We start from the raw sequence: 18,009 nt of genomic DNA on the forward strand, positions 1-18,009 counted from the left end.
GTCAGCGCGCTGTCCCAGTACCGTCTCCTCCTGACGTCAGCGCGCTGTCCCAGTACCGTCTCCTCCTGACGTCAGCGCCCTGTCCCAGTACCGTCTCCTCCTGACGTCAGCGCGCTGTCCCAGTACCGTCTCCTCCTGACGTCAGCGCGCTGTCCCAGTACCGTCTCCTCCTGACGTCAGCGCGCTGTCTCAGTACCGTCTCCTCCTGACGTCAGCGCGCTGTCCCAGTACCGTCTCCTCCTGACGTCAGCGCGCTGTCTCAGTACCGTCTCCTCCTGATGTCAGCGCGCTGTCCCAGTACCGTCTCCTCCTGACGTCAGCGTGCTGTCCCAGTACCGTCTCCTCCTGACGTCAGCGCACTGTCCCAGTACCGTCTCCTCCTGACGTCAACGCCCTGTCCCAGTACCGTCACCTCCTGATGTCAGCGCGCTGTCCCAGTACCGTCTCCTCCTGATGTCAGCGCTCTGTCCCAGTACCGTCTCCTCCTGACGTCAACGCCCTGTCCCAGTGCCGTCTCCTCCTGACGTCAGCGTGCTGTCCCAGTACCGTCACCTCCTGACGTCAGCGCCCTGTCCCAGTACCGTCTCCTCCTGACGTCAGCACGCTGTCCCAGTACCGTCTCCTCCTGACGTCAGCGCGCTGTCCCAGTGCCGTCTCCTCCTGACGTCAGCGCGCTGTCCCAGTACCGTCTCCTCCTGACGTCAGCGCGCTGTCCCAGTACCGTCTCCTCCTGACGTCAACGCCCTGTCCCAGTGCCGTCTCCTCCTGACGTCAGCGCGCTGTCCCAGTACCGTCTCCTCCTGACGTCAACGCCCTGTCCCAGTGCCGTCTCCTCCTGACGTCAGCGCGCTGTCCCAGTACCGTCTCCTCCTGACGTCAGCGCGCTGTCCCTGTACCGTCTCCTCCTGACGTCAGCGCGCTGTCCCAGTACCGTCTCCTCCTGACGTCAGCGCGCTGTCCCAGTACCGTCTCCTCCTGACGTCAGCGCGCTGTCCCAGTACCGTCTCCTCCTGACTTCAGCGCGCTGTCCCAGTACCGTCTCCTCCTGACGTCAGCGTGCTGTCCCAGTACCGTCTCCTCCTGACGTCAGCGCGCTGTCCCAGTACCGTCTCCTCCTGACGTCAGCGCGCTGTCCCAGTACCGTCTCCTCCTGACGTCAGCGCGCTGTCCCAGTGCGGTCTCCTCCTGACGTCAGCGCGCTGTCCCAGTTCCGTCTCCTCCTGACGTCAGCGCGCTGTCCCAGTACCGTCTCCTCCTGACGTCAGCGCGCTGTCCCAGTACCGTCTCGTCCTGACATCAGCGCGCTGTCCCAGTTCTGTCTCCTCCTGACGTCAGCGCGCTGTCCCAGTACCGTCTCCTCCTGACGTCAGCGCCCTGTCCCAGTACCATCTCCTCCTGACGTCAGCGCGCAGTCCCAGTACCGTCTCCTCCTGACATCAGCGCCCTGTCCCAGTACCGTCTCCTCCTGACGTCAGCGCGCTGTCCCAGTACCGTCTCCTCCTGACGTCAGCGCGTTGTCCCAGTACCATCTCCTCCTGACGTCAGCGCGCTGTCCCAGTACCGTCTCCTCCTGACGTCAGCGCGCTGTCCCAGTACCGTCTCCTCCTGACGTCAGCGCGCTGTCCCAGTACCGTCTCCTCCTGACGTCAGAGCGCTGTCCCAGTGCCGTCTCCTCCTGACGTCAGCGCGCTGTCCCAGTGCCGTCTCCTCCTGACGTCAGCGCGCTGTCCCAGCACCGTCTCCGCCTGACGTCAGCGCCCTGTCCCAGTACCGTCTCCTCCTGACGTCAGCGCGCTGTCCCAGTACCGTCTCCTCCTGACGTCAGCGCGCTGTCCCAGTACCGTCTCCTCCTGACGTCTGCGCGCTATCATAGTACCGTCTCCACCTGACATCAGCGCGCTGTCCCAGTACCGTCTCCTCCTGACGTCAGCGCGCTGTCTCAGTACCGTCTCCTCCTGACGTCAGCGCGCTGTCCCAATACCGTCTCCTCCTGACGTCAGCGTGCTGTCCCAGTACCGTCTCCTCCTGACGTCAGCGCGCTGTCCCAGTACCGTCTCCTCCTGACGTCAGCGCCCTGTCCCAATACCTTCTCCTCCTGACGTCAGCGCGCTGTCCCAGTACCGTCTCCGCCTGACGTCAGCGCCCTGTCCCAGTACCGTCTCCTCCTGACGTCAGCGCGCTGTCCCAGTACCGTCTCCTCCTGACGTCAGCGCGCTGTCTCAGTACCGTCTCCTCCTGACGTCAGCGCGCTGTCCCAGTACCGTCTCCTCCTGACGTCAGCGCCCTGTCCCAATACCTTCTCCTCCTGACGTCAGCGCGCTGTCCCAGTACCGTCTCCGCCTGACGTCAGCGCCCTGTCCCAGTACCGTCTCCTCCTGACGTCAGCGCGCTGTCCCAGTACCGTCTCCTCCTGACGTCAGCGCGCTGTCCCAGTACCGTCTCCTCCTGACGTCAGCGCGCTGTCCCAGTACCGTCTCCTCCTGACGTCAGCGCGCTGTCCCAGTACCGTCTCCTCCTGACGTCAGCGCGCTGTCCCAGTACCGTCTCCTCCTGACGTCAGCGCCCTGTCCCAGTACCGTATCCTCCTGACGTCAGCGCGCTGTCCCAGTACCGTCTCCTCCTGACGTCAGCGCCCTGTCCCAGTACCGTCTCCTCCTGACGTCAGCGCGCTGTCCCAGTACCGTCTCCTCCTCCTGACGCCAGCGCCCTGTCCCAGTACCGTCTCCTCCTGGCGTCAGCGCGCTGTCCCAGTACCGTCTCCTCCTGACGTCAGCGCGCTGTCCCAGTACCGTCTCCTCCTGACGTCAGCGCGCTGTCCCAGTACCGTCTCCTCCTGACGTCAGCGCCCTGTCCCAGTACCGTCTCCTCCTGACGTCAGCGCGCTGTCCCAGTACCGTCTCCTCCTGACGTCAGCGCGCTGTCCCAGTACCGTCTGCTCCTGACGTCAGCGCGCTGTCCCAGTACCGTCTCCTCCTGACGTCTGCGCGCTATCCCAGTACCGTCTCCACCTGACGTCAGCGCGCTGTCCCAGTACCGTCTCCTCCTGACGTCAGCGCGCTGTCTCAGTACCGTCTCCTCCTGACGTCAGCGCGCTGTCCCAGTACCGTCTCCTCCTGACGTCAGCGCGCTGTCCCAGTACCGTCTCCTCCTGACGTCAGCGCGCTGTCCCAGTACCGTCTCCTCCTGACGTCAGCGCGCTGTCCCAGTACCGTCTCGTACTGGGACGCGCGCTGTCCCAGTACCGTTTCCTCCTGACGTCAGCGCGCTGTCCCAGTACCGTCTCCTCCTGACGTCAGCGCGCTGTCCCAGTACCGTCTCCCCCTGACGTCAGCGCGCTGTCCCAGTACCGTCTCCTCCTGACGTCAGCGCGCTGTCCCAGTACCGTCTCCCCCTGACGTCAGCGCGCTGTCCCAGTACCGTCTCCTCCTGACGTCAGCGCGCTGTCCCAGTACCGTCTCCTCCTGACGTCAGCGCGCTGTCCCAGTACCGTCTCCTCCTGACGTCAGCGCTCTGTCCCAGTACCGTCTCCTCCTGACGTCAGCGCGCTGTCCCAGTACCGTCTCACTGTCCCAGTACTGTCTCCTCCTGACGTCAACGCCCTGTCCCAGTACCGTCTCCTCCTGACGTCAGCGCGCTGTCCCAGTACCGTCACCTCCTGACGTCAACGCGCTGTCCCAGTACCGTTTCCTCCTGACGTCAGCGCGCTGTCCCAGTACCGTCTCCTCCTGACGTCAGCGCGCTGTCCCAGTACCGTCTCCTCCTCACGTCAGCGCGCTGTCCCAGTACCGTCTCCTCCTGACGTCAGCGAGCTGTCTCAGTGCCGTGTCCTCCTGACGTCAGCTCGCTGTCCCATTACCGTCTCCTCCTGACGTCAGCGCGCTGTCTCAGTACCGTCTCCTCCTGACGTCAGCGCCCTGTCCCAGTACCGTCTCCTCCTGACGTCAGCCCGCTGTCCCAGTACCGTCTCCTCCTGACGTCAGCGCGCTGTCCCAGTACCGTCTGCTCCTGACGTCAGCCCGCTGTCCCAGTACCGTCTCCTCCTGACGTCAGCGCGCTGTCCCAGTACCGTCTCCTCCTGACGTCAGCGCGCTGTCCCAGTACCGTCTCCTCCTGACGTCAGCGCGCTGTCTCAGTACCGTCTCCTCCTGACGTCAGCGCGCTGTCCCAGTACCGTCTCCTCCTGACGTCAGCGCGCTGTCCCAGTACCGTCTCCTCCTGACGTCAGCGCGCTGTCCCAGTGCGGTCTCCTCCTGATGTCAGCGCCCTGTCCCAGTACCGTCTCCTCCTGACGTCAGCGCGCTGTCCCAGTACCGTCTCCTCCTGACGTCAGCGCGCTGTCCCAGTACCGTCTCCTCCTGATGTCAGCGCCCTGTCCCAGTACCGTCTCCTCCTGACGTCAGCGCGCTGTCCCAGTACCGTCTCCTCCTGACGTCAGCGCGCTGTCCCAGTACCGTCTCCTCCTGACGTCAGCGCCCTGTCCCAGTACCGTATCCTCCTAACGTCAGCGCGCTGTCCCAGTACCGTCTCCTCCTGACGTCAGCGCGCTGTCCCAGTACCGTCTCCTCCTGACGTCAGCGCGCTGTCCCAGTACCGTCTCCTCCTGACGTCAGCGCGCTGTCCCAGTACCGTCTCCTCCTGACGTCAGCGCGCTGTCCCAGTACCGTCTCCTCCTGACGTCAGCGCCCTGTCCCAGTACCGTCTCCTCCTGACGTCAGCGCGCTGTCCCAGTACCTTCTCCTCCTGACGTCAGCGCGCTGTCCCAGTACCGTCTCCTCCTGACGTCAGCGCCCTGTCCCAGTACCGTCTCCTCCTGACGTCAGCGCGCTGTCCCAGTACCGTCTCCTCCTGACGTCAGCGCGCTGTCCCAGTACCGTCTCCTCCTGACGTCAGCGCCCTGTCCCATTGCCGTCTCCTCCTGACGTCCGCGCGCTGTCCCAGTACCGTCTCCTCCTGACGTCAGCGCCCTGTCCCAGTACCGTCTCCTCCTGACGTCAGCGCGCTGTCCCAGTACCGTCTCCTCCTGACGTCAGCGCGCTGTCCCAGTACCGTCTCCTCCTGACGTCAGCGCGCTGTCCCAGTACCGTCTCCTCCTGACGTCAGCGCGCTGTCCCAGTACCGTCTCCTCCTGACGTCAGCGCGCTGTCCCAGTACCGTCTGCTCCTGACGTCAGCGCGCTGTCTCAGTACCGTCTCCTCCTGACGTCTGCGCGCTGTCCCAGTACCGTCTACTCCTGACGTCAGCGCGCTGTCCCAGTACCGTCTCCTCCTGACGTCAGCGCCCTGTCCCAGTACCGTCTCCTCCTGACGTCAGCGCGCTGTCCCAGTACCGTCTCCTCCTGACGTCAGCGCGCTGTCCCAGTACCGTCTCCTCCTGACGTCAGCGCGCTGTCCCAGTACCGTCTCCTCCTGACGTCAGCGCGCTGTCCCAGTACCGTCTCCTCCTGACGTCAGCGCGCTGTCCCAGTACCGTCTCCTCCTGACGTCAGCGCGCTGTCCCAGTACCGTCTGCTCCTGACGTCAGCGCGCTGTCTCAGTACCGTCTCCTCCTGACGTCTGCGCGCTGTCCCAGTACCGTCTACTCCTGACGTCAGCGCGCTGTCCCAGTACCGTCTCCTCCTGACGTCAGCGCGCTGTCCCAGTACCGTCTCCTCCTGACGTCAGCGCGCTGTCCCAGTACCGTTTCCTCCTGACGTCAGCGCGCTGTCTCAGTACCGTCTCCTCCTGACGTCAGCGCGCTGTCCCAGTACCGTCTCCCCCTGACGTCAGCGCGCTGTCCCAGTACCGTCTCCTCCTGACGTCAGCGCGCTGTCACAGAACCGTCTCCTCCTGACGTCAGCGCGCTGTCCCAGTACCGTCTCCTCCTGACGTCAGCGCTCTGTCCCAGTACCGTCTCCTCCTGACGTCAGCGCGCTGTCCCAGTACCGTCTCACTGTCCCAGTACCGTCTCCTCCTGACGTCAACGCCCTGTCCCAGTACCGTCTCCTCCTGACGTCAGCGCGCTGTCCCAGTACCGTCACCTCCTGACGTCAACGCGCTGTCCCAGTACCGTTTCCTCCTGACGTCAGCGCGCTGTCCCAGTACCGTCTCCTCCTGACGTCAGCGCGCTGTCCCAGTACCGTCTCCTCCTCACGTCAGCGCGCTGTCCCAGTACCGTCTCCTCCTGACGTCAGCGCGCTGTCCCAGTACCGTCTCCTCCTGACGTCAGCGCGCTGTCTCAGTACCGTTTCCTCCTGACGTCAGCGCGCTGTCCCAGTACCGTCTCCTCCTGACGTCAGCGAGCTGTCTCAGTGCCGTCTCCTCCTGACGTCAGCGCCCTGTCCCAGTACCGTCTCCTCCTGACGTCAGCCCGCTGTCCCAGTACCGTCTCCTCCTGACGTCAGCGCGCTGTCTCAGTACCGTCTCCTCCTGACGTCAGCGCCCTGTCCCAGTACCGTCTCCTCCTGACGTCAGCCCGCTGTCCCAGTACCGTCTCCTCCTGACGTCAGCGCGCTGTCCCAGTACCGTCTGCTCCTGACGTCAGCCCGCTGTCCCAGTACCGTCTCCTCCTGACGTCAGCGCGCTGTCCCAGTACCGTCTCCTCCTGACGTCAGCGCGCTGTCCCAGTACCGTCTCCTCCTGACGTCAGCGCGCTGTCTCAGTACCGTCTCCTCCTGACGTCAGCGCGCTGTCCCAGTACCGTCTCCTCCTGACGTCAGCGCGCTGTCCCAGTACCGTCTCCTCCTGACGTCAGCGCGCTGTCCCAGTGCGGTCTCCTCCTGACATCAGCGCGCTGTCCCAGTACCGTCTCCTCCTGATGTCAGCGCCCTGTCCCAGTACCGTCTCCTCCTGACGTCAGCGCGCTGTCCCAGTACCGTCTCCTCCTGACGTCAGCGCGCTGTCCCAGTACCGTCTCCTCCTGACGTCAGCGCCCTGTCCCAGTACCGTATCCTCCTAACGTCAGCGCGCTGTCCCAGTACCGTCTCCTCCTGACGTCAGCGCGCTGTCCCAGTACCGTCTCCTCCTGACGTCAGCGCGCTGTCCCAGTACCGTCTCCTCCTGACGTCAGCGCGCTGCCCCAGTACCGTCTCCTCCTGACGTCAGCGCGCTGTCCCAGTACCGTCTCCTCCTGACGTCAGCGCGCTGTCCCAGTACCGTCTCCTCCTGACGTCAGCGCGCTGTCCCAGTACCGTCTCCTCCTGACGTCAGCGCGCTGTCCCAGTACCTTCTCCTCCTGACGTCAGCGCGCTGTCCCAGTACCGTCTCCTCCTGACGTCAGCGCCCTGTCCCAGTACCGTCTCCTCCTGACGTCAGCGCGCTGTCCCAGTACCGTCTCCTCCTGACGTCAGCGCGCTGTCCCAGTACCGTCTCCTCCTGACGTCAGCGCCCTGTCCCAGTGCCGTCTCCTCCTGACGTCCGCGCGCTGTCCCAGTACCGTCTCCTCCTGACGTCAGCGCCCTGTCCCAGTACCGTCTCCTCCTGACGTCAGCGCGCTGTCCCAGTACCGTCTCCTCCTGACGTCAGCGCGCTGTCCCAGTATCGTCTCCTCCTGACGTCAGCGCGCTGTCCCAGTACCGTCTCCTCCTGACGTCAGCGCGCTGTCCCAGTACCGTCTCCTCCTGACGTCAGCGCGCTGTCCCAGTACCGTCTGCTCCTGACGTCAGCGCGCTGTCCCAGTACCGTCTCCTCCTGACGTCTGCGCGCTGTCCCAGTACCGTCTACTCCTGACGTCAGCGCGCTGTCCCAGTACCGTCTCCTCCTGACGTCAGCGCCCTGTCCCAGTACCGTCTCCTCCTGACGTCAGCGCGCTGTCCCAGTACCGTCTCCTCCTGACGTCAGCGCGCTGTCCCAGTACCGTCTCCTCCTGACGTCAGCGCGCTGTCCCAGTACCGTCTCCTCCTGACGTCAGCGCGCTGTCCCAGTACCGTCTCCTCCTGACGTCAGCGCGCTGTCCCAGTACCGTCTGCTCCTGACGTCAGCGCGCTGTCTCAGTACCGTCTCCTCCTGACGTCTGCGCGCTGTCCCAGTACCGTCTACTCCTGACGTCAGCGCGCTGTCCAAGTACCGTCTCCTCCTGACGTCAGCGCGCTGTCCCAGTACCGTCTCCTCCTGACGTCAGCGCGCTGTCCCAGTACCGTCTCCTCCTGACGTCAGAGCGCTGTCCCAGTACCGTCTCCTCCTGACGTCAGCACGCTGTCCCAGTACCGTCTCCTCCTGACGTCAGCGCGCTTTCCCAGTACCGTCTCCTCCTGACGTCAGTGCGCTGTCTCAGTACCGTCTCCTCCTGACGTCAGCGCGCTGTCCCAGTACCGTCTCCTCCTGACGTCAGCGCGCTGTCCCAGTACCGTCTCCTCCTCCTGACGTCAGCGCGCTGTCCCAGTACCGTCTCCTCCTGACGTCAGCGCGCTGTCTCAGTACCGTCTCCTCCTGACGTCAACGCCCTGTCCCAGTGCCGTCTCCTCCTGACGTCAGCGCGCTGTCTCAGTACCGTCTCCTCCTGACGTCAACGCCCTGTCCCAGTGCCGTCCACTCCTGACGTCAGCGCGCTGTCCCAGTACCGTCTCCTCCTGACGTCAGCGCCCTGTCCCAGTGCCGTCCACTCCTGACGTCAGCGCGCTGTCCCAGTACCGTCTCCTCCTGGCGTCAGCGCACTGTCCCAGTACCGTCTCCTCCTGACGTCAGCGCGCTGTCCCAGTACCGTCTCCTCCTGACGTCAGCGCGCTGTCCCTGTACCGTCTCCTCCTGACGTCAGCGCGCTGTCCCAGTACCGTCTCCTCCTGACGTCAGCGCACTGTCCCAGTACCGTCTCCTCCTGACGTCAGCGCGCTGTCCCAGTACCGTCTCCTCCTGACGTCAGCACGCTGTCCCAGTACCGTCTCCTCCTGACGTCAGCGAGCTGTCTCAGTGCCGTGTCCTCCTGACGTCAGCGCGCTGTCCCAGTACCGTCTCCTCCTGACGTCAGCGCGCTGTCCCAGTACCGTCTCCTCCTGACGTCAGCGCGCTGTCTCAGTACCGTCTCCTCCTGATGTCAGCGCGCTGTCCCAGTACCGTCTCCTCCTGACGTCAGCGCGCTGTCCCAGTACCGTCTCCTCCTGACGTCAGCGCGCTGTCCCAGTACCGTCTCCTCCTGACGTCAGCGCGCTGTCTCAGTACCGTCTCCTCCTGATGTCAGCGCGCTGTCCCAGTACCGTCTCCTCCTGACGTCAGCGCGCTGTCCTAGTACCGTCTCCTCCTGACGTCAGCGCGCTGTCCCAGTACCGTCTCCTCCTGACGTCAGCACGCTGTCCCAGTACCGTCTCCTCCTGACGTCAGCGCCCTGTCCCAGTACCGTATCCTCCTGACGTCAGCGCGCTGTCCCAGTACCGTCTCCTCCTGATGTCAGCGCCCTGTCCCAGTACCGTCTCCTCCTGACGTCAGCGCGCTGTCCCAGTGCCGTCTCCTCCTGACGTCAGCGCGCTGTCCCAGTACCGTCTCCACCTGACGTCAGCGCGCTGTCCCAGTGCCGTCTCCACCTGATGTCAGCGCCCTGTCCCAGTGCCGTCTCCTCCTGACGTCAGCGAGCTGTCCCAGTGCCGTCTCCTCCTGACGTCAGCGCGCTGTCCCAGTACCGTCTCCTCCTGACGTCAGCGCGCTGTCCCAGTACCGTCTCCTCCTGACGTCAGCGCGCTGTCCCAGTGCCGTCTCCTCCTGACGTCAGCGCGCTGTCCCAGTGCCGTCTCCACCTGATGTCAGCGCCCTGTCCCAGTGCCGTCTCCTCCTGACGTCAGCGCGCTGTCCCAGTACCGTCTCCTCCTGACGTCAGCGCCCTGTCCCAGTACCGTCTCCTCCTGACGTCAGCGCGCTGTCCCAGTACCGTTTCCTCCTGACGTCAGCGTGCTGTCCCAGTACCGTCTGCTCCTGACGTCAGCGCGCTGTCTCAGTACCGTCTCCTCCTAACGTCAGCGCCCTGTCCCAGTACCGTCTCCTCCTGACGTCAGCGCGCTGTCTCAGTACCGTCTCCTCCTGACGTCAGCGCGCTGTCCCAGTACCGTCTCCTCCTGACGTCAGCGCGCTGTCCCAGTACCGTTTCCTCCTGACGTCAGCGCGCTGTCCCAGTACCGCCTCCTCCTGACGTCAGCGCGCTGTCCCAGTACCGTCTCCTCCTGACGTCTGCGCGCTATCCCAGTACCGTCTCCTCCTGACGTCAGCGCGCTGTCCCAGTACCGTCTCCTCCTGACGTCAGAGCCCTGTCCCATTACCGTCTCCTCCTGACGTCAGCGCGCTGTCCCAGTACCGTCTCCTCCTGACGTCAGCGCGCTGTCCCAGTACCGTCTCCTCCTGACGTCAGCGCGCTGTCCCAGTACCGCCTCCTCCTGACGTCAGCGCGCTGTCCCAGTACCGTCTCCTCCTGACGTCTGCGCGCTATCCCAGTACCGTCTCCTCCTGACGTCAGCGCGCTGTCCCAGTACCGTCTCCTCCTGACGTCAGAGCCCTGTCCCCTTACCGTCTCCTCCTGACGTCAGCGCGCTGTCCCAGTACCGTCTCCTCCTGACGTCAGCGCGCTGTCCCAGTACCGTCTCCTCCTGACGTCAGCGCGCTGTCCCAGTACCGTCTCCTCCTGACGTCAGCGCGCTGTCCCAGTACCGTCTCCTCCTGACATCAGCGCGCTGTCCCAGTACCGTCTCCTCCTGACGTCAGCGCGCTGTCCCAGTGCCGTCTCCTCCTGACGTCAGCGCGCTGTCCCAGTACCGTCTCCTCCTGACGTCAGCGCGCTGTCCCAGTACCGTCTCCTCCTGACGTCAGCGCCCTGTCCCAGTGCCGTCTCCTCCTGACGTCAGCGCCCTGTCCCAGTACCGTCTCCTCCTGACGTCAGCGCCCTGTCCCAGTACCGTCTCCTCCTGACGTTAGCGCGCTGTCCCAGTACCGTCTCCTCCTGACGTCAGCGCCCTGTCCCAGTACCGTCTCCCCCTGACGTCAGCGTGCTGTCCCAGTGCCGTCTCCTCCTGATGTCAGCGCGCTGTCCCAGTGCCGTCTCCTCCTGACGTCAGCGCGCTGTCCCAGTACCGTCTCCTCCTGATGTCAGCGCGCTGTCCCAGTGCCGTCTCCTCCTGACGTCAGCGCGCTCTCCCAGCACCGTCTCCTACTGACGTCAGCGCGCTGTCCCAGTGCCGTCTCCTCATGACGTCAGCGCGCTGCCCCATTACCGTCTCCTCCTGACATCAGCGCGCTGTCCCAGTACCGTCTCCTCCTGACGTCAGCGCGCTCTCCCAGCACCGTCTCCTACTGACGTCAGCGCCCTGTCCCATTACCGTCTCCTCATGACGTCAGCGCGCTGCCCCATTACCGTCTCCTCCTGACATCAGCGCGCTGTCCCAGTACCGTCTCCTCCTGACGTCAGCGCGCTGTCCCAGTACCGTCTCCTCCTGACGTCAGCGCGCTGTCCCAGTACGGTCTCCTCCTGACGTCAGCGCGCTGTCCCAGTACCGTCTCCTCCTGACGTCAGCGCGCTGTCCCAGTACCGTCTCCTCCTGACGTCAGTGCGCTGTCCCAGTACCGTCTCCTCCTGACGTCAGCGCGCTGTCCCAGTTCGGTCTCCTCCTGACGTCAGCGCGCTGTCCCAGTACCGTCTCCTCCTGACGTCAGTGCGCTGTCCCAGTACCGTCTCCTCCTGACGTCAGCGCGCTGTCCCAGTGCCGTCTCCTCCTGACGTCAGCGCGCTGTCCCAGTACCGTCTCCTCCTCACGTCAGCGCGCTGTCCCAGTACCGTCTCCTCCAGACGTCAGCGCGCTGTCCCAGTGCCGTCTCCTCCTGACGTCATCGCGCTGTCCCAGTACCGTCTCCTCCTGACGTCAGCGCGCTGTCCCAGTACCGTCTCCTCCTGACGTCAGCGCGCTGTCCCAGGACCGTCTCCTCCTGACGTCAGCGCGCTGTCCCAGTACCGTCTCCTCCTGACGTCAGCGCGCTGTCCCAGGACCGTCTCCTCCTGACGTCAGCGCGCTGTCCCAGTACCGTCTCCTCCTGACGTCAGCGCGCTGTCCCAGTACCATCTCCTCCTGACGTCAGCGCGCTGTCCCAGTACCGTCTCCTCCTGACGTCAGCGTGCTGTCCCAGTGCCGTCTCCTCCTGACGTCAGCGCGCTGTCCCAGTGCCGTCTCCTCCTGACGTCAGCGCGCTGTCCCAGTGCCGTCTCCTCCTGACGTCAGCGCGCTGTCCCAGTACCGTCTCCTCCTGATGTCAGCGCGCTGTCCCAGTACCGTCTCCTCCTGACGTCAGCGCCCTGTCCCAGTACCGTCTCCTCCTGACGTCAGCGCCCTGTCCCAGTACCGTCTCCTCCTGACGTCAGCGCCCTGTCCCAGTACCGTCTCCTCCTGACGTCAGCGCGCTGTCCCAGTACCGTCTCCTCCTGACGTCAGCGCCCTGTCCCAGTACCGTCTCCTCCTGACGTCAGCGCCCTGTCCCAGTACCGTCTCCTCCTGACGTCAGCGCGGTGTCCCAGTACCGTCTCCTCCTGACGTCAGCGCCCTGTCCCAGTACCGTCTCCTCCTGACGTCAGCGCCCTGTCCCAGTACCGTCTCCTCCTGACGTCAGCGCCCTGTCCCAGTACCGTCTCCTCCTGACGTCAGCGCGCTGCCCCAGTACCGTCTCCTCCTGATGTCAGCGCGCTGTCCCAGTACCGTCTCCTCCTGACGTCAGCGCCCTGTCCCAGTACCGTCTCCTCCTGACGTCAGCGCGCTCTCTCAGTATCGTCTCCTCCTGACGTCAGCGCCCTGTCCCAGTACCGTCTCCTCCTGATGTCAGCGCGCTCTCTCAGTACCGTCTCCTCCTGACGTCAGCGCGCTCTCTCAGTACCGTCTCCTCCTGACGTCAGCGCGCTGTCCCAGTACCGCCTCCTACTGACGTCAGCGTGCTGTCCCAGTACCGTCTCCTCCTGACGTCAGCGCGCTGTCCCAGTACCGCCTCCTCCTGACGTCAGCGCGCTGTCCCAGTGCCGTCTCCTCCTGACGTCAGCGCGCTCTCTCAGTACCGTCTCCTCCTGACGTCAGCGCGCTGTCCCAGTGCCGTCTCCTCCTGATGTCAGCGCGCTGTCCCAGTACCGTCTCCTCCTGACGTCAGCGCGCTGTCCCAGTACCGTCTCCTCCTGACGTCAGCGCGCTGGCTCAGTACCGTCTCCTCCTGACGTCAGCGCGCTGTCCCAGTACCGTCTCCTCCTGACGTCAGCGCGCTGTCCCAGTACCGTCTCCTCCTGACGTCAGCGCGCTGTCCCAGTACCGTCTCCTCCTGACGTCAGCGCGCTGTCCCAGTACCGTCTCCTCCTGACGTCAGCGCGCTGTCCCAGTACCGTCTCTTCCTGACGTCAGCGCGCTGTCCCAGTACCGTCTCCTCCTGACGTCAGCGCGCTGTCCCAGAACCGTCTCTTCCTCACGTCAGCGCGCTGTCCCAATACCGTCTGCTCCTGACGTCAGCGCGCTGTCCCAGGACCGTCTCCTCCTGACGTCAGCGCGCTGTCCCAATACCGTCTCCTCCTGACGTCAGCGCGCTGTCCCAGTACCGTCTCCTCCTGACGTCAGCGCGCTGTCTCAGTACCGTCTCCTCCTGACGTCAGCGCGCTGTCCCAGTACCGTCTCCTCCTGACGTCAGCGCGCTGTCCCAGTACCGTCTCCTCCTGACGTCAGCGCGCTGTCCCAGTGCGGTCTCCTCCTGATGTCAGCGCCCTGTCCCAGTACCGTCTCCTCCTGACGTCAGCGCGCTGTCCCAGTACCGTCTCCTCCTGACGTCAGCGCGCTGTCCCAGTACCGTCTCCTCCTGATGTCAGCGCCCTGTCCCAGTACCGTCTCCTCCTGACGTCAGCGCGCTGTCCCAGTACCGTCTCCTCCTGACGTCAGCGCGCTGTCCCAGTACCGTCTCCTCCTGACGTCAGCGCCCTGTCCCAGTACCGTATCCTCCTAACGTCAGCGCGCTGTCCCAGTACCGTCTCCTCCTGACGTCAGCGCGCTGTCCCAGTACCGTCTCCTCCTGACGTCAGCGCGCTGTCCCAGTACCGTCTCCTCCTGACGTCAGCGCGCTGTCCCAGTACCGTCTCCTCCTGACGTCAGCGCGCTGTCCCAGTACCGTCTCCTCCTGACGTCAGCGCCCTGTCCCAGTACCGTCTCCTCCTGACGTCAGCGCGCTGTCCCAGTACCTTCTCCTCCTGACGTCAGCGCGCTGTCCCAGTACCGTCTCCTCCTGACGTCAGCGCCCTGTCCCAGTACCGTCTCCTCCTGACGTCAGCGCGCTGTCCCAGTACCGTCTCCTCCTGACGTCAGCGCGCTGTCCCAGTACCGTCTCCTCCTGACGTCAGCGCCCTGTCCCATTGCCGTCTCCTCCTGACGTCCGCGCGCTGTCCCAGTACCGTCTCCTCCTGACGTCAGCGCCCTGTCCCAGTACCGTCTCCTCCTGACGTCAGCGCGCTGTCCCAGTACCGTCTCCTCCTGACGTCAGCGCGCTGTCCCAGTACCGTCTCCTCCTGACGTCAGCGCGCTGTCCCAGTACCGTCTCCTCCTGACGTCAGCGCGCTGTCCCAGTACCGTCTCCTCCTGACGTCAGCGCGCTGTCCCAGTACCGTCTGCTCCTGACGTCAGCGCGCTGTCTCAGTACCGTCTCCTCCTGACGTCTGCGCGCTGTCCCAGTACCGTCTACTCCTGACGTCAGCGCGCTGTCCCAGTACCGTCTCCTCCTGACGTCAGCGCCCTGTCCCAGTACCGTCTCCTCCTGACGTCAGCGCGCTGTCCCAGTACCGTCTCCTCCTGACGTCAGCGCGCTGTCCCAGTACCGTCTCCTCCTGACGTCAGCGCGCTGTCCCAGTACCGTCTCCTCCTGACGTCAGCGCGCTGTCCCAGTACCGTCTCCTCCTGACGTCAGCGCGCTGTCCCAGTACCGTCTCCTCCTGACGTCAGCGCGCTGTCCCAGTACCGTCTGCTCCTGACGTCAGCGCGCTGTCTCAGTACCGTCTCCTCCTGACGTCTGCGCGCTGTCCCAGTACCGTCTACTCCTGACGTCAGCGCGCTGTCCCAGTACCGTCTCCTCCTGACGTCAGCGCGCTGTCCCAGTACCGTCTCCTCCTGACGTCAGCGCGCTGTCCCAGTACCGTTTCCTCCTGACGTCAGCGCGCTGTCTCAGTACCGTCTCCTCCTGACGTCAGCGCGCTGTCCCAGTACCGTCTCCCCCTGACGTCAGCGCGCTGTCCCAGTACCGTCTCCTCCTGACGTCAGCGCGCTGTCACAGAACCGTCTCCTCCTGATGTCAGCGCGCTGTCCCAGTACCGTCTCCTCCTGACGTCAGCGCTCTGTCCCAGTACCGTCTCCTCCTGACGTCAGCGCGCTGTCCCAGTACCGTCTCACTGTCCCAGTACCGTCTCCTCCTGACGTCAACGCCCTGTCCCAGTACCGTCTCCTCCTGACGTCAGCGCGCTGTCCCAGTACCGTCACCTCCTGACGTCAACGCGCTGTCCCAGTACCGTTTCCTCCTGACGTCAGCGCGCTGTCCCAGTACCGTCTCCTCCTGACGTCAGCGCGCTGTCCCAGTACCGTCTCCTCCTCACGTCAGCGCGCTGTCCCAGTACCGTCTCCTCCTGACGTCAGCGCGCTGTCCCAGTACCGTCTCCTCCTGACGTCAGCGCGCTGTCTCAGTACCGTTTCCTCCTGACGTCAGCGCGCTGTCCCAGTACCGTCTCCTCCTGACGTCAGCGAGCTGTCTCAGTGCCGTCTCCTCCTGACGTCAGCGCCCTGTCCCAGTACCGTCTCCTCCTGACGTCAGCCCGCTGTCCCAGTACCGTCTCCTCCTGACGTCAGCGCGCTGTCTCAGTACCGTCTCCTCCTGACGTCAGCGCCCTGTCCCAGTACCGTCTCCTCCTGACGTCAGCCCGCTGTCCCAGTACCGTCTCCTCCTGACGTCAGCGCGCTGTCCCAGTACCGTCTGCTCCTGACGTCAGCCCGCTGTCCCAGTACCGTCTCCTCCTGACGTCAGCGCGCTGTCCCAGTACCGTCTCCTCCTGACGTCAGCGCGCTGTCCCAGTACCGTCTCCTCCTGACGTCAGCGCGCTGTCTCAGTACCGTCTCCTCCTGACGTCAGCGCGCTGTCCCAGTACCGTCTCCTCCTGACGTCAGCGCGCTGTCCCAGTACCGTCTCCTCCTGACGTCAGCGCGCTGTCCCAGTGCGGTCTCCTCCTGACATCAGCGCGCTGTCCCAGTACCGTCTCCTCCTGATGTCAGCGCCCTGTCCCAGTACCGTCTCCTCCTGACGTCAGCGCGCTGTCCCAGTACCGTCTCCTCCTGACGTCAGCGCGCTGTCCCAGTACCGTCTCCTCCTGACGTCAGCGCCCTGTCCCAGTACCGTATCCTCCTAACGTCAGCGCGCTGTCCCAGTACCGTCTCCTCCTGACGTCAGCGCGCTGTCCCAGTACCGTCTCCTCCTGACGTCAGCGCGCTGTCCCAGTACCGTCTCCTCCTGACGTCAGCGCGCTGTCCCAGTACCGTCTCCTCCTGACGTCAGCGCGCTGTCCCAGTGCCGTCTCCTCCTGACGTCAGCGCGCTGTCCCAGTACCGTCTCCTCCTGACGTCAGCGCGCTGTCCCAGTACCGTCTCCTCCTGACGTCAGCGCGCTGTCTCAGTACCGTCTCCTCCTGACGTCAGCGCGCTGTCCCAGTACCGTCTCCTCCTGACGTCAGCGCGCTGTCCCAGTACCGTCTCCTCCTGACGTCAGCGCGCTGTCCCAGTGCGGTCTCCTCCTGACATCAGCGCGCTGTCCCAGTACCGTCTCCTCCTGACGTCAGCGCCCTGTCCCAGTACCGTCTCCTCCTGACGTCAGCGCGCTGTCCCAGTACCGTCTCCTCCTGACGTCAGCGCGCTGTCCCAGTACCGTCTCCTCCTGACGTCAGCGCCCTGTCCCAGTACCGTATCCTCCTAACGTCAGCGCGCTGTCCCAGTACCGTCTCCTCCTGACGTCAGCGCGCTGTCCCAGTACCGTCTCCTCCTGACGTCAGCGCGCTGTCCCAGTACCGTCTCCTCCTGACGTCAGCGCGCTGCCCCAGTACCGTCTCCTCCTGACGTCAGCGCGCTGTCCCAGTACCGTCTCCTCCTGACGTCAGCGCGCTGTCCCAGTACCGTCTCCTCCTGACGTCAGCGCGCTGTCCCAGTACCGTCTCCTCCTGACGTCAGCGCGCTGTCCCAGTACCTTCTCCTCCTGACGTCAGCGCGCTGTCCCAGTACCGTCTCCTCCTGACGTCAGCGCCCTGTCCCAGTACCGTCTCCTCCTGACGTCAGCGCGCTGTCCCAGTACCGTCTCCTCCTGACGTCAGCGCGCTGTCCCAGTACCGTCTCCTCCTGACGTCAGCGCCCTGTCCCAGTGCCGTCTCCTCCTGACGTCCGCGCGCTGTCCCAGTACCGTCTCCTCCTGACGTCAGCGCCCTGTCCCAGTACCGTCTCCTCCTGACGTCAGCGCGCTGTCCCAGTACCGTCTCCTCCTGACGTCAGCGCGCTGTCCCAGTACCGTCTCCTCCTGACGTCAGCGCGCTGTCCCAGTACCGTCTCCTCCTGACGTCAGCGCGCTGTCCCAGTACCGTCTCCTCCTGACGTCAGCGCGCTGTCCCAGTACCGTCTGCTCCTGACGTCAGCGCGCTGTCCCAGTACCGTCTCCTCCTGACGTCTGCGCGCTGTCCCAGTACCGTCTACTCCTGACGTCAGCGCGCTGTCCCAGTACCGTCTCCTCCTGACGTCAGCGCCCTGTCCCAGTACCGTCTCCTCCTGACGTCAGCGCGCTGTCCCAGTACCGTCTCCTCCTGACGTCAGCGCGCTGTCCCAGTACCGTCTCCTCCTGACGTCAGCGCGCTGTCCCAGTACCGTCTCCTCCTGACGTCAGCGCGCTGTCCCAGTACCGTCTCCTCCTGACGTCAGCGCGCTGTCCCAGTACCGTCTGCTCCTGACGTCAGCGCGCTGTCTCAGTACCGTCTCCTCCTGACGTCTGCGCGCTGTCTCAGTACCGTCTACTCCTGACGTCAGCGCGCTGTCCAAGTACCGTCTCC

The sequence above is a fragment of the Scyliorhinus torazame genome, chromosome 4 (assembly GCF_047496885.1).
Source record: "Scyliorhinus torazame isolate Kashiwa2021f chromosome 4, sScyTor2.1, whole genome shotgun sequence".
NCBI lineage: Eukaryota > Metazoa > Chordata > Chondrichthyes > Carcharhiniformes > Scyliorhinidae > Scyliorhinus > Scyliorhinus torazame.